This window comes from Erinaceus europaeus, chromosome 5 (assembly GCF_950295315.1).
Source record: "Erinaceus europaeus chromosome 5, mEriEur2.1, whole genome shotgun sequence".
In the NCBI taxonomy this organism is placed as follows: Eukaryota; Metazoa; Chordata; class Mammalia; order Eulipotyphla; family Erinaceidae; genus Erinaceus; species Erinaceus europaeus.
Window position 1 is genome coordinate 57,135,773 of NC_080166.1, and position 16,203 is coordinate 57,151,975.

The window sequence follows — 16,203 nt, forward strand, 5'->3', positions numbered from 1 at the left end:
TTGTCCCCTCCTGAGTCCTATCTCCTAGACAACCATATTTTTTTCTATGTCACGACAACCAGCAGCCATTTCAAAAGTTTTAAAATAGAGGTCACCCCACCTCCTTATAGCTGCCTGCAGCCATAGTAAAAGGGAATATTTTCTTCTAACGATATGCATTCTTTTGGTGAGGCTGTACATAAAGTTTTCCTTTTCCATTTATATATTTTTGCCTCCAGGGTTATTGCTGGGACTTGGTTGCATGCACTATGAATCCACTGCTCCTGGAGGCCATCTTTTCCCCTTTCTTGTTGCTGTTACTTTTTTTTGCTGCTGTTGTTGTTGGATAGGATAGAGAGAAATGGAGAGAGGAGGGAGAGACAGAGAGGAGGAGAGAAAGACAGATACCTGCAAACCTGCTTCACCGCCTGTGAAGCGACCCCCCTGCAGGTGGGGAGCCGGGGTCTCCAACCAGGATATCCTTAGGCCGGTCCTTACGCTTAGTGGCATGTGTGCTTAACCTGCTGCGGTACACCCGACCCCCTACATTTTAAAAATTGTTTATTTATTAATTATTGGATAGAGACAGAGAGAAATTGAGAGGGGAGAAGGAGACAGAGAGGGAAAAAGACAGAGAGACACCTGCAGCCCTGCCTCACCACTCATAAAGCTTTCCCCCTGCAGGCGGGAACCAGGGACTTGAACCCAGGTCCTTGTTACACCTTCAGCACTGTTTAACCACTAGTGAAGCATCCCTGTTGCAGGTGATGAGCCGGAGGGGACTCGAACCCAGATCCTTGAGCAGGTCTTTGCGCTTCGTGCTATGTGTGTGCTTAACCGGGTGCGCCGCCACCACCACCCAGCCCTGTGGTGATGGAAAAGGTCTGGGAGTTGGTGACAGCTTTGTATCCTTACCACCCTTCTAGGGAGGCAGTGGTCAAATCAAAGGTCATACTGTAAGAGACAGTGAGTAATTGTCAAGTGGTATTATTTCTATGAAATGGTAAAAAACAAAAAAAAAAAAAGAAAGAAAAAGAAAAGAAAACTGGAGGTTGCCTCCCCAGGGTTGAAAATGTAAATTCTTTCAGATTAAGACACTGTGATGTCCAGAATAATTATGGAGCAATTACACATTTTGAATGGCTCCATCATCAATACTAGTGCTTGATTCACACCTCCCTCTTTTACAGGAAAGATAAAGTATAAGTAGATTATTATTTGTTATTGTTATTATTATTAAAGAGAGATAGAGAGGAGTTGAGAGGGGAGGGGAGAGAGGGAGTGAGACAGAGAGACACCTGCGGCCCTGCTTTACCACTCGTGAAGCTTTCTCCCTGCAGGTGGGGACCAGGGGTTTGAACCTGGGTCTCTGTGTATTGTAATGTGTGTGCTTAACCTGGTGTGCCAGTGCCTGGTACCCAAGTACTAGCTAGCACTAAAAAAAAAATCAGGAAGTTGGGCAGTAGCGCACATGGCACAAAGTCCAAGGACCGGCGTAAGGATCCCGGTTCAAGCCCCCAGCTCCCCACCTGCAGTGGAGTCGCTTCACAGGTGGTGAAGCAGGTCTGCAGGTGTCTGCTTTTCTCTTCCCCTCTCTGTCTTCCTCTCCTCTCTCCATTTTTCTCTGTTCTATCTAACAATGATGACATCAATAATAATAATAATAATAATAATAATAATTAACAATGAAAAGCAAGGGCAACAAAAGGGAAAAAAATCAGCACTGAATCTGAAGGAAGATCTGGAATTGGGGCCAGGCGGTGGTGTATCTGGTTAGGCAGACACATTACAGTGAGCAAGGACCTGGGTTCAAGCCCCTGGTCCCCACTTGCAGGGGGAAAGCTTCACCAGTGGTGAAGTAGGGTTGCAGATGTCTCTCTGTGTCTTTCACTCTCTCTGTCTCTCCCCCTCTCAATTTATCTCTTTATCCAATAATAAATAAGTGAATAAAAATAAATTAAAAATTACTATATATATATATATGGGGGGCAAGGGCTGGAATCTGTTTCTTGCAATGTCTCCATAGCTCTGAGATGTAGATGATTGCAGATCTAGTCCCACTGTGACAGTGTTACAAGAAGGAAGATTCTAGCATTCATCTCCAGTCCCAGGTGGAGCTTATCTGCCTGGTACTCACACCCTAGAATTTGATTTATAAATCAAAACCCAAATTGTGAAGGGAGTGTAAATGTCACCCCACCCAGTCTGTCATTTTGTTGAGTTGCATCCAGTTTCAGTTTGCTTCAGTAATGTTTGGTTTTTTTTCCCCTCCCTTTCTTCCTTTCTTTTTTTTCCTTCTTACTCAGGAAGTTAAATGCAAGGCTAGAATTTGTTTGTTTGTTTGTTTGACAATGAAAATTCCAGAGTTTACTGTTTTTAAGAAGGGCGGTGTATGAATTATTCAAATCAGATTTGAGATTTTGAGATTTGAGATTCAAATCAGATTTGAGTATGGGTGACTACAGTATTTACACGTAGTACTAAGCACAAAGAGCCACGCAAGGATCCCGGTTGGAGCCCCCCAGGTTCGCCTCCTGCAGAGGGGTTGCTTCACAAGCAGTGAATTAGGTCTGCAGGTAGGTCTCTTTCTCTCCCTCTCTATCTCCCCCACTCCTTTCTCAATTTCTCTCTGTCCTGTCCAACAAAATGGAAAAAATGGCTTCCAAGAGCAATGGATTCATAGTGCAGGCACCGAGCCCCAGCGATAACCCTGGAGGCCAAAAACAAACAAACAAACATATTTAGCCCCAAAGTGGGTCATTTAAACAAATAGTGTTGGGAAATTTGGGTTTCAAGGTGCAGACAAATGAAACTGAACCACCATGTATTAGATTCCAAAGGGATTAAAGGCATGGATATTAGGCCAGAAATTGACAAAATACACAGGAGGAAAACATTGGCAGGATCTATGCCTTTCCCACATCCTCTCAATTTCTGCTTATCGATATTCAATAAATAAAGATGATTTAAAAATAAAAAAAAGAAATTAAAAATCATTTCAGATATCGATAGCTAAATAAGTGGTAAATTAAAATGTCTTAAATTCACAAGGAACATTTGGAAGGACCATAAATGCAATGAGTTGTTCCAAATACTATGTAAATATCAAAATATATTAAATGAAAATCTACACTAAATGTAAAAATATGATATACATAGCATTTGTAGCATATATATAGCATATGCTGATATGAATATTTGATTTCAGAGTCTATAATATTGTTAAGAAAAGAAAAATTGCTAACGTGGTATAGATAGTTAACACAGTGTAACTGTTATATTGTGTGTGTGTGTGTGTGTGTGTGTCTTTCTGTCTGTAACTGGACTGGGGTTTCTTCTAGTGCCTTAGCATCTATCCTGATATTGGGACTTGAACCTGTGCCCTACGTATGGCAAACATGTCCCCTACCCAGCAAGCTCTCTTTCCAGTCCTAGTATAAGGATTTTGGGTCCTGAGCAAACTAATTTCCAGGGCCAATTGCAGGTTGTTTTTTTTTTTTTTCTGATCAAGTAGTGAACTGTTGGATGTTGCCTGCAGTCTCTTTTTTTTTAATCTGTTCTGCAGAGATGTCACGAGAGCCAGGTGTTCTTGGATATAAATCTATGGTACATAAAATGGGTGATTTTAGAATACAAATTCCTGGATTCAGAGATTTTCTTGTGTTCTGGATGCAGTACATTGGAAGTATCTATGCAAGAAGCAAACTACAATAAGCTCTTTATAACTAGAATGTCACTGATGCCATGAACAATGAAAACTGTGGCTTGGACAGTGTCATCTGATGTAGTACATGTGTTTTGGGTAAAGAGAACGCACTGGTTTAAAAAGGCTATTAAGTGTATCTGTACATGGATCAGTAATATGGCAGCCAGTGGTGAAAATGCGGCCCAAATTGGAACTCAAATTTAAAATGCAGGAAAAAAAAACCAAAAAACAAAAAAAACGGTGGGTTTGACAGCATTTTCTTTCTTTCTTTTGCTACAGTGTTTAATACAATGAATCCAGTGTTACTTGATTCAGTTCTTTTTTGTTTCAATTTCTTAGAACCATCTTTTATGATGTGTTCTCCCACTTCACAAACACCTCTTTGTCTATGTTCTTGTCTGGGATTGAAATAATAAAAAAAAATTCTAGAGAGAGACACAATGCTGTCTGACTTATACTGACATCTCGCTTTGTTTATGTGTGTTTCCAATGTTTGGAGCAGCCTGAGCTGCTAACTGTGGTGTTCAACAGTGTTCCACACTCCCTTCCCTTTCATTCTTTCAAAAGAGTTTTTTTTTTTTTTTTTAATGTTCATTCAAAAGAGTCCTTAGGGATAGTGAAAAAGTCCTGTGGCTGGCTCATAAATAGAATTATCTTATTACTGGGCCAGGCAGTGATGCACCACACTGAATAAGGACCCAAGTTCAATCCCCTGGTCCCCACCTGTGTGTGTGTGGGGGGGCTTTATGAATAGTGAAACAGGGCTGCAGGTCGGTCTCTCTCTCTCTCTTTCTCTTCTCCTTCCCTCTTGATTTCTCTCTGTCTGTACCCAGTAAATAACAATAAAGTAAACTAGTTAAACCTTTAAAATTAATCTACTTATAATATATAATAACTTCTGCAGTTGGAGGAAGAAGCAGCTTGAAGGTGACAGAATACTGAGGTGTTTCCTGTGGAGTGAGCCTAGGTGCTCCCTGAAGTCTGACAGACCTTGACCAGTGTGTGAAGAGTCCCATGAGATCATGGCATGGGAATTGGACCTGGCTTCTATTTTGTATTTCCACTCTAAATTATTTTACACCACATGCTTGGGCAATGTATAATAGATGGCCCAGTATAGATGGTGATTAGAAACATGATTCTTTGGTAGGCTATGGCCTAAAATAGCTGAACTGAATTTCCCCATTGAGAAGAACAAAAATGTGGACTTAAATTGGCGTTGGCCTGTTGTTAACAGTGTATAAAGAGAAACAGAATACCCTACATTTAACAAGATGAATATTCCTGCTAGAGGGAGCTGGGTGGTGGTGCACCTGGTTTAGTGCACATTACAATACACAAGGACCCTGATTTGAGCCCCCGGTCATCCCCACCTGCAGGGGGAAAGCTTTGCAACTCATGAAGCAGGGCTGCAGGTGTCTGTCTGTCTCCCTCTCTATCAACTGTTTCCCCTCCATTTCTGCCTGTCTCTATCCAATTAATAAATAAAGATAATAAAAAAGATATAAAAGAAAGTCTTAGGGAGTTGGGCGGTAGCACAGCGGGTTAAGTGCACGTGACTCAAAGCACAAGGACCGACAAAAGGATCCCGGTTCGAGCCCCCGGATCCCCACCTGCAGGGGAGTCGCTTCACAGGCGGTGAAGCAGGTCTGCAGGTGTCTATCTTTCTCTCCCCCTTCCATTTCTCTCTGTCCTATCAAACAACGACATCAACAATAATAACAATTACAACAATAAATAAATAAATATTTTTAAAAAGAAAGTCTTAATCTGCATTTTTATAAGCTTCTGAGGTTGCTGGCAAAGGACAGGATATTTAGAACAGGTGTCCCCAAGATGTTAAAAAAAATTTATATATATATAATTTTTTTCCTTTTATCCTCCTTTTTCCAAACAAAAATCCTGTTCAGCTCTGGTTGATGGTGGAAGGGATTGAACATAGGATTTGGGGGCCTCAGGCATATAAAAGACTTTTGCATAACTGTTATGGTATCAGCCCTCCCCCACAAGATTTTTAATACAGTTCTTCCCAAGACATGCCACTAATTTCAAGCTTCAACTAATGGAGGCCATGCAAACTTATGAGGAACCTACTTCCTTAGCTATCTAGAAAAGTGAAAAATTAGGGTTATTATCTGGAATTAGGTCTCTCCAGTAGATTTTTTTTTCCTTTGGGTAAAAATTCTGTTTCTATGACAGGGTAAGCATATCGTTACAGAACATCTGGGCTTCATTAGGCATTCGGAGTCATCTTCTCTTCTTCCTAATGAATTTCCCCTCCAACCTACCAATCCCCTTCCTGGGCATTGACCCAAAGGAAACAGAAGCACCTATCAGAAAAGATCTGTATGTACCTATGCTCACAGCAACACAGTTTGTAATTGTCAAAACCTAGAAGCAACCCAGATGTCCAGCATCAGAGGAGTGGCTAAAAAAAACTGTGGTATATACACACAATGGAATACTACTCAGCTGTTAAAATGGCGAGGTTGTTTATTTTGCTGTCTCTTGGATGAAACTTCAGGACATCATGCTGTTTATCGTTATCAATGTTGTTATAATTATTGTTACTGATGTTGTTGTAGTTGGTTAGGACAGAGAGAAATCGAGAGAGGAGGAGAGAAAGATAAACACATGCAGATCTGCTTCACAGCTTGTGAAGCGACCTCCCTCCACCCCCCACCCTACCCCCGCCGCAGGTGGGGAGCCGGGGGCTCCAACAGGGATTCCTAAGCCAGCTGATCCTTGTGCTTTGCACCACCTGTGCTTAACCTGCTGCGCTATAGCCCGGCCCCCAAAAGAATATTTTTCAGTAATAAGAAAAGATGAGATTGTGTCCTTTGGGGTAAAGTGAATAGAACTGGAGAAGATGATGCTCATTGAGCAAGTCAGGAGGGGAAGGACAACTACAGGATGGCTTCACTCATGTGAGGAATATAGACAGTTGCACTTGCGAATTTGAAAAAAAAAAGTCAACCTGTTTCTAAGACTGTGGGAGAACTATATTGTTTATCTGTGGGGGTGGGGATGGGGACACAGACCTTTGGTGACGGGAATGGTAAAGAAAAATTAATAAATACAAAGAAAAAGAATTGAGAACTGTAATAATATACCATTCTTGTACCGAAAGTTTTCATTCCTGATTCTCGATTAGAGGAAAAAAAAAAGACTAATAAGAACCAAAACGACCAGAGATTCCCTTAAGCGTCTGGTAGTCCATTTAGGAAATGCTGAGATGGCTTGCATGCGTTTTGGTCTGTGAGTTAGGTCATGAACCATCAGAAGCGTGTGTGACATACAAGGGCTGTGACCACAGAGCACTTAAGCTGTGGAAATTCTCACCCTACACCCTGTGGGTTATCCAGGCAGATCTGGGATGTGCCAGAAACCACAGCGTGCTATGGACCATGAGACACAATGATATCATGTCTCCCAGTAAAGGCTAGTGATCAGGAAATGACTACATTTTTTTTTTCTTTCAGTAGCCAGACTCTTTACATACTGATGCATGGGGTATCCTTTGCTACTTCTCTAATACTAATACCTTTTTAATTTTTTTAATTTAAAAATTTTTTATATTTTATTTATATTTTTATTCCCTTTGCCCTTGTTGTTTTATTGTTGTAGTTATTATTGTTGTTGTTGATGTCGTTGTTGTTGGATAGGACAGAGAGAAATGGAGAGAAGAGGGGAAGACAGAGAGGGAGAGAGAAAGATAGACACCTGCAGACCTGCTTCATTGTTTGTGAAGCGACTCCCCTGCAGGTGGGGAGCCGGGGGCTCCAACAGGCATCCTCATGTAGGTCCTTGCGCTTTGCGCCACTTGCCCTTAACCCGCTGTGCAAAGGCCGGACTCCCAATACTGATACTTTGTTAAAACTTTCAAGATTTCTCTAATGTCGTTCCCTTTGAGTTTGTGGTTGCCTCCATCCCACGTGAGACTCTTCGAAAGCAATGATCCCTGGCTCTCCGTGAGTTGGTGTATGGTTGATACCCCTATAACTTCTGGACAAGGTAGCTGGTAAGAAATGACTGAGGCCATTCCCTGGCTTAGAGTGGTGAGTGTGGGATATAGTGCAGTGTGGGCAGACTCAGGCCAGACCTGGCCCCCTGTGACTAGGCTTTTGGTCTGACCTCTATGGTCCTCACGAGCTGCAAGATCACAAGTAGAACTTGACAGTTGAATTCTTGCACTCTGACAGACTAGAATGACTGGGCAGTCTTTGTTTCTTGTTTAGCCAACTCTGGGAAAAGGATGCTTTGCTGAAGCAAGTGAATCTGGTGTGTATTCACAATGTCAATGTTCGAATAAAAAAAAATCATGCCTTGCTTGCGGGAGGGGACACGGTAGCACACCTGCTTTCATGCTCATATTACAGTGTGCAAGGACTTGGGTTCAAGCCCCTTGTCCCCACCTGCAGGGGGAAAGCTTCACGAGTGGTGAAGCAGGTCTCCAGGTGTCTTTCTGTCTCTCTGTCTCTCCCTCCTCTCTCAATTTCAGCTCCAGCAACAATAAAAATGAAAAATAAAAGAAATAAAACAGGTAAAGGGCAAGACAAAACATTAATGATCCTGGGATCTCTATCCTGCATGCCTGAAGTTTCTTACTAAAGAAAGACATGGGGGAAGGCAGATAGAGGAGGGGATTTTTTTTTCTTCATTTTTATCTTTATTTATTTTTGTGGTTTATTGGATAGGAAACAGAGAAAGCAAGAGAAGGGGGCATAGAGAGACAGAGAGACACCTGTAGCCCCGCTTCACTACTCGTGAAGCTCCCTCCTGCAGGTGGGGACCAGGGGCTTGAACTTGGGTCGTTGCACTCTGTAATGTGTGCGCTCAACCAGTTGTGCCACCGCCGGGCCCCCAGCTGAGTCATATTCTATTGAGTATTTATAGCATAACTTGCCTATCCCCTCATCTGTCCTTGAGAACACTGCTTGTCTGCATATCTTGGATATTGTGTGGCAGTATAGTTTGGGTTGGAATAGAGTCTCTGATTCACTTGAGATATTTCCTCCTTGTCTAATTCTTCCTATTTTCATTTCATCTGACCCAGTTTTATGTGCTCTGTGTTTCTGTATTATTCCTTTTGATTTGGGGATGTACTCTCCTAGGCTTCACTCAGTTCTTCACTGTGTGTGTTTGTTATGGATTCAAATATGTGGAACTATGGGCTCTCAATTGGAGAATTTTTTCATCGCTTTTTTTTTTTTTAAGCCACTAATGTATTTCCTGAATTATTGATATTTTCACTGATTTTAATTTTGTTTCTGAATGCTCATTGGTAATTGAAAAATAATACAATTATCATTATGATTATTTTAAACTTTGGCTTATTATTATTTTTATTTATTGGCTAGGGACAGCCAGAAATTGAGAGGGAAGGGGGAGACAGAGAGGGAGAGAGACAGAGAGACACCTGGGGGGGGGTCAGGCGGTGGCACACCTGGTTAAGTGCTCATATCACAGGACGCAAGGACCCAGGTTCAAGCCCCTGGTCCCCACTGCAGGGGGAAAGCTTCATGAGTGGTGAAGCAGGGCTGCAGGTGTCTCTCTCTCCCTTTCTATCTTTCTCTCCTCTGTCAATTTCTGTCAGTCTCTATGCAACAATAAATAAATAAAAACATATTTAAAAAAACACGGAGACACCTGAAGCCCTGCCTCACTACTCATAAAAGCTTTCCCTCTGCAGGTGGGGACTGAGGACCAGGGGATCGATCCTGCATCCTTGTGCACTATAACATGTGTGCTTAGACAGTTGTGCCACTTCTCATTCTCTTGCTGTTCACATAACTATCATAAAATTATACTTACATATCGACTTCTAAATATATACCTTGTGTTAAAAATTCATAGACGAAGCCCACATAATGGCCTAGGAGAGGTACAGTTATTTCATGCTAATATATCTGATTATTTCTTTTTCCTATGTCAAGTCACTGTTTTTTGAATCAGCTAATTGCATGCTGACTTCTTCGATTCACACCATTTTCCATGAGACGAGAGGCAACCTTTTGTGTTTCGTGAGTTTAAGCTGCTACAATGCATTCTAGAAATGGCTTCTCTGTGGCAGGACTTTATCCCACATGTTATTGAAACTTTGATTAGGTCTTCTTGAATCTCCACTGAGCACATTTCCCCGTCGAGTGAAGTACCAGTTCATGAAGGGAAGTTAATTAACTTTAGAAAATTTACAGGTAGCAAGCTTTTCATGGGATCCAAGTACTTCCTTGCAAGCCTTCTGTTTTCATCCTGTGATGAGAACTACGTGGTGAAAGGTGATCATTGTTTAGTCAGACAATGTAGAGAAATGGAACTCAGTCTCAGTGGCCAGTATGGAGTAACATTGCTAATGCTCAGAGAATCTTTTTTTTTTTTTTTTTAATAGGGGTTGTATTTTAGGATTCTATTTAACAAAAATTACCTTGACAATAACTCTTTATTTATTTATTTTTTTGCCTCCAGGGTTATTGTTGGGGGCTTGGTGCCTGCACCATGAATCCACTGCTCCTGGAGGCCTTTCCCCTCCCCCTTTTGTTGCCCTTGTGGTTATTATTGTTGTTGTTGTTGTTGATGTTGTTAGTTGTCGGATAGGACAAAGAGAAATGGAGACAGGAGGGGAAGACAGAGAGGGAGAGAGAAAGATAGACACCTGCAGACCTGCTTCACCGCCTGTGAAGCTATTCCCCTGCAGGTGGGGAGCCGGGAGCTCCAACCGGGATCCTTATGCCGTTCCTTGTGCTTTGCACCACGTGCGGTTTACCCGCTGCGCTACTGCCAGACTCCCCTTCCGGACAATAACTCTTAATACAATTATATCTCTTCTGCAAAAGCCCTCCATGTAACTTCACTGTGAATACAAACCTATGTGCGCTGTTGAGGGCTAGTTTGCAAGGGAGACCCAGGATATGGTGCACTCACTCACGCATGTGTGCACGCGTGCAGGCACTGTTTGTTGCACAACTTTCTCCTTCCCTCCCTCTATCTGCAGCCAGCTGGATTCTTCGCTGCACTGGTGGCCTAAGGGGTAGCCCTTGGCAGTAATGACACTGCATCCTTGGCAATAGTTGAACCCTTTCTGGGCTGCCCCTTAAGATTGGGGTGTGGATGCCATCCAAAACCCACTCCTTCTCCTCTTCCACTACCCTTTGCCATCACCCTAGCACTGTTTCAAGTTCTCTGTCCCAGAGTGGGCACGCGGAGGGTCACTGGTGGTCTTGACCCCACCTTGAGGAGACCTGTACACATCTGCAAGCCGCCATCATAGATTCCTGATTGCACGTATCTGGGTTTCTTGGAAAGGCTGTTTGCATTCAGACATTCTCTTGTGTGCATTAAGACCCAGCCTCTCAGTTCTGACAGCTCTGTGATGTTTAAGTAAGAACAGGCCTCTTTATGATTCAAGGCACAGGGAGCCTATATGTACTTTGCTCTTATAATACAATTAATTTTATATTCTGAAACCCCAATGTAAGGTAAAACTGCAAGAGAATGTATGTTTTCTTCCAGGCGCCTGAAAAAAATATATATATTTAGTTTTTATTATGTTCTTGACTAGTCATAATTCCAGAGAAAACAACTTCACATATTTTAAGTGTTGTGATATTAATACCAAAACAATGAAAAAACTTTTTTTGTTGTTGTTATTATAGGCTCGGTCAAAATTTCAGAGAAAGACTTCAGAGATTTTGGTCAAATGATATGATCATAACATCAAAATAAAGACTGATACTAGCATGTATTTTTAAAAAAATTATTTTTATTGGATAGAGACAGCCAGAAATTGAGAGGAATGGGGAGATAGGGAGACAGACAGAGAGACACCTGCAGCCCTGCTTCACCACTCTTGAAGCTTTCCCTCTGCAGGTGGGTTCTGGGGGTTTGAACCCAGGACCTTGCACACTCTAACGTGTGCGCTCAACCAGGTGCGCCACCACCTGGCCCCTAGCATGTGCTTTTTATTTTAAAAATTTCTTATCTTTATTTATTGGATAGAGACACCCAAGAATCAAGAGGGAAGGGGAAGATAGAGAGGGAGAGAAGCAGAGAGACACCTGCAGTCCTGCTTCACCACTCGGGAAGCTTTTCCCACTGCAGGTGGGGACCGGGGGCTGAACCTGGGTCCTTCTGCATTGTAACATGTGCACTTAACCAGGTACGCCACCACCTGGCCCCCATCTGTCCTTTTTCTTCTATGGTACATTCACATTTCCTCATTGTTGTCACTTTGTGCTTTCCATGTATGAATTTTTTGTATGTACAAATTCTGGGCTAGTACGAGCAATGCCTTAATGATTGCTTACAAGGCCAAATATTTTGAACAGTACTAAGTGTCATGCTACTTAGAACACTCCTTTCATCTTATCATGTCTGATAGATACATCCCTTTTGCACTCAAAAAAGGAAACCAAGTAATTAATTCAATCCATTTTGAATAATTTTGAATCTGTAGTGTAATTGAGGCTTAGTTGCTAATGTGATTTCTAAGTAGGAATCTGCTGGGCTAGTGTCGCCAGAGAGAGAGACAAGGAACTCGTGGTGGAGCGGGAACGCAATGTAATGCCTTTATTGATCAGATATAACACCTTTATATTTATATATATATCTATCTTTAACCAGAAGTGGCAAGTGGGAAAAGGAAATGGCTAGGAGAGGGGGTGGAGAAAAGAAAAGAGTACTAAGGTAGAAAGCTTCCATAGCAGCTGTTGCGAAGGTTCTAACCAATGAGATAAACCAATACCCTGCAGGCAGGGCGGGTCTCAGGAGAAACAATGATTATGTAAATAGACCACAGCATCAAGCAATGCAGGGGACCTGGCGTAATGCCCAACAGGAATCAAAGTATCATTTTGGGTCTTCGTAGAGAAGCCAGCTCAGTTTATGGTGTCATCTGATTTGGAATGTGAGGGATTCAACCTATAGACAGTAGATGAAGTTTGGAGTTAGGGAGGGAGGAAAAGTGGGAGAGGATGTTGACAAAAATAGTTTGTTTTTTTTTAATTTAAGAAAGGATTAATTAACAAAACCATAGGGTAGGAGGGGTACAACTCCACACAATTCCCACCACCCAATCTCCATAATCCACCCCCTCCCCTGATAGCTTTCCCATTCTGTATCTCTCTGGGAGCATGGACCCAGGGTCATTGAGGGTTGCAGAAGGTAGAGGGTCTGGCTTCTGTAATTGCTTCCCCACTGAACATGGGCGTTAACTGGTTGGTCCATACTCCCAGTCTGCCTCTCTCTTTCCCTAGTAGGGTGTGTCTCTGGGGAAGCTGAGCTCCAGGACACATTGGTGGGGTCTTCAATCCAGGGAAGCCTGGCCAGCATCCTGGTGGCATCTGGAACCTGGTGATTGAAAAGAGAGTTAACATACGAAGCCAAACAAATTGTTGAGCAATCATGGACCCAAAGCTTGGAATAGTGGAGAGGAAGTGTTAGGGAGGTACTCACTGCAAACTCTAGTGTACTTCTGCTTTCAAGTATATATTTTGCAGTAGTTTATGGATACGTGTGCACATAAGCTCTCTCTCACAGAAACTGGTGTATATCTAGATTATGGGACTTTGTTAGAAAGTGAACTACCTGAGATGAAATTAGAGTGTACTATAAAAGGAAAGGTCTCAACCGAGTAATGAAGCTGAAGGGTTGTCATTCCACACGTGAAGTCTCTGGACACAGTCTGAGGTGAAGCATGTTGAGGTTGCATTGGTTAGGTTGTGATCGGCGGATGCAATATTATTTGGTATGGATTGGGAGAGGCATACGGGAAAGTGGGCCCTATCCAAGGGTTACAGGACTGGGGAAGTAGGGGCTCTATAGTGGAGATGTGAGGTTCCTGCTGTCTTAGGGTTCAAAAAGACAATCGATAGTTAATGTTATCATCACGTTATTTGGTAATTGGGTTAACTTTGAAAAGTCCTTTTGTTATGGTTTTCTGTACAGGACAAAAATAGTTTAAAAAAAATTCAAGCGAGCTCCTAAAAGCTAACATCTTTAAATGAAGCAGAGTTGATTGGTGTCATTGCTCACTTTGAGATAATTCTACCATCTGACTTAAAGTAATGAGGTAGAAATAAATTTTAAGAAGGATGGGACTTCTTGATACTCAGCACTTACATTGTTAAGGAGTTACCATAAAGATGAAAATATTTTTTAAAAATATTTTTAATATTTATTTATTTATTCCCTTTTGTTGCCCTTTTGTTTTTATTTTATTGTTGTAGTTATTATTTTTGTTGTTACTGATGTCGTCATTGTTGGATAGGACAGAGAGAAATCAAGAGAGGAGGGAAAGACAGAGAGGGGGAGAGAAAGATAGACACCTGCAGACCTGCTTCACTGCTTGTGAAGTGACTCCCCTGCAGGTGGGGAGCTGGGGGCTCGAACCAGGAACCTTATGCCGGTCCTTGCACTTTGCGCCATGTATGCTTAACCCATTGCGCTACCACCTGACTCCCAAAAATGAAAATATTTTAGGGTCTACTTTTGATAATATTTGTAAGGAATAGAACAATAAAATTAGTTGGAGAAAAATAAGCAGACAGCAGTTTCTTAATTTGTTCATAGTTAACATCTTTGACACTTAGTTCAAACTCTGAGCCAAGGAATCTTTCAGTCCAATTTTATTACAGAGAATGAAAATTCTGAGAGAGTAGAGATATAGCTCTCTAAGGTAACTCTTCTAGTTTTCTAGTTCTCAGAATGGTGTCCAGGGCAGAGGAATTGCTGAATGCTTACTGAATTGTTTTTTGTTTTTTTTTCCCCAGAGCTCTGCTCAGCTCTCTCTTATGGTGATGCAGGGTATTGAACCTGGGACTTGAGAGCCTCAGGCATGAAAGTCTCTTTGCATAACCATTATGCTATATCCCCACCCTGAATTAAGTAATTTTACTATCTAGAGAAAAATACTACTATTATAACAATTTCCAACAGACCTCTTCAATGACTTTATTATGGGAATTAAGAAGGAGATTAGTGAAACAAACTATCACTTTGCTATCATGAAAAATAACATACTTAGAATTGAAATTCAGTTTTCAAGGACAGACTTTGAACTTTCCTTAGTGAGCAGACTTTGCAATTAAGTTTTTTCTTACAGTCACAAGTGTGATTGCTGCATTGGCTTTCAACTCCATGTTTTTTTCTGATGATATGTTTCAGTAAATGTTGTCTGAAATGATTTCTTTCTTTTTTTTTTTCCTCCAGGGTTATTGCTGGGCTCGGTGCCTGCACCATGAATCCACCGCTCCTGGAGGCCATTCCCCCCCCTTTTTTTGCCCTTGTTGTTATAGTCTCGTTGTGGTTATTATTATTACCATTGTTGATGTTGTTCATTGTTGGATAGGACAGAAAGAAATGGAGAGAGGAGGGAAAGACAGAGAGGGGGAGAGAAAGATAGACACCTACAGACCTGCCTCACTGCCTGTGAAGCGACTCCCCTGCAGGTGGTAAATGTCAGTGATATATTCAAAAGTTAGTCATTTGATTTGTATTACAAACAATCTGGCATCTGTCTTTATTTTTAAAAAGTACATTTAGTGGTCTGGGAGGTGGCTCAGTGGATAAAGCATAGGACTCTCAAGCATGAGGTCCTGAGTTCAGTGCCCGGCAGCACATGTATCAGAGTTATGTCTTGTTTTCTCTCTCTCCTCCTATGTTTCTCATTAATAAATAAATAAAATATAAAAAAGTAACATTTAGGAAAAAAATATCGTGACATTATGTGATTAGTTTATTAGTTAGCTATATGACATTGTTACCTTTTCGATTAAGCCCAATGTTATTATAGATTTAATGTATTGTAGTGCCATTATTCAACAATTCTTTATTTGCTCTGATATATGGCAAGTATTATAGTGATGTTCTTGTTTATAAGAGGTCTTTTAGTACCTCTTTCAGGGCAGGCTTGGTGATGGTTGCCTCCTTTCACTGTTGTCTATCTGAGAAGGTTTTGACCCTTCCATCTAGTTTGAATGAAAGTCTAGCAAGATATACTATCCTAGGTTGAAACCCTTTTTCATTCAGGGCTCAATAGATACCTTGCCATTCTCTTCTGGCTTTTAGAGTTTGAGTGGAGAAGTCTGCTGATAGTCTTATGGGTTTTCCCCTGTATGTGACTTTTTGTTTTTCTCCTGCAGCCTTTGAGATCCTTTAGATTAAGCCTAATGTTTTATAATTTATTTTCAGATCACAGGATGAGAAGTCCCATGTGCTTGGGTTTTTTATTTTCTCTGTGTGGTGGGGTGGTGAAGAATTCAGACAGGAAACATGGAAATGGCTGGGCCTTTCAGTTCTAAATCCAGCAAAATCTTGCAGAGCTAACAGTCTTCTTTGCATCTTAAATCTAGGGAGTTTTCATGGGTGTGGTGATCAGTGGAGGGAGCTCTTTTGTAATTTTAGGGCTCTCATTGATTTTGATTTTATTAGCAATTTGACTGTTGATTATAACCATATGTGGGAATTTCTTTCTACCAAAATTTAAAAAAAAGATCCAATTTCTTATTTTTTAAGAAAGTCCA

The 16,203-nt window shown here is 41.5% G+C and overlaps 1 protein-coding gene and 1 long non-coding RNA gene across 2 annotated transcripts in view; one reads left to right on the forward strand and one right to left on the reverse strand.

Annotated features, from left to right (window-relative positions):
• NAV3 (neuron navigator 3) overlaps positions 1-16,203 on the forward strand; it is a 666,403-nt gene that overhangs the window by 72,774 nt on the left and 577,426 nt on the right. The gene's annotated exons all lie outside the window — the stretch shown is intronic.
• LOC132538614 (uncharacterized) overlaps positions 12,826-16,203 on the reverse strand; it is a 135,041-nt gene continuing 131,663 nt past the window's right edge. The window contains exon 3 of the long non-coding RNA XR_009549956.1: positions 12,826-13,030. This is a non-coding gene — a long non-coding RNA (uncharacterized LOC132538614). The remainder of the gene's footprint in view (positions 13,031-16,203) is intronic.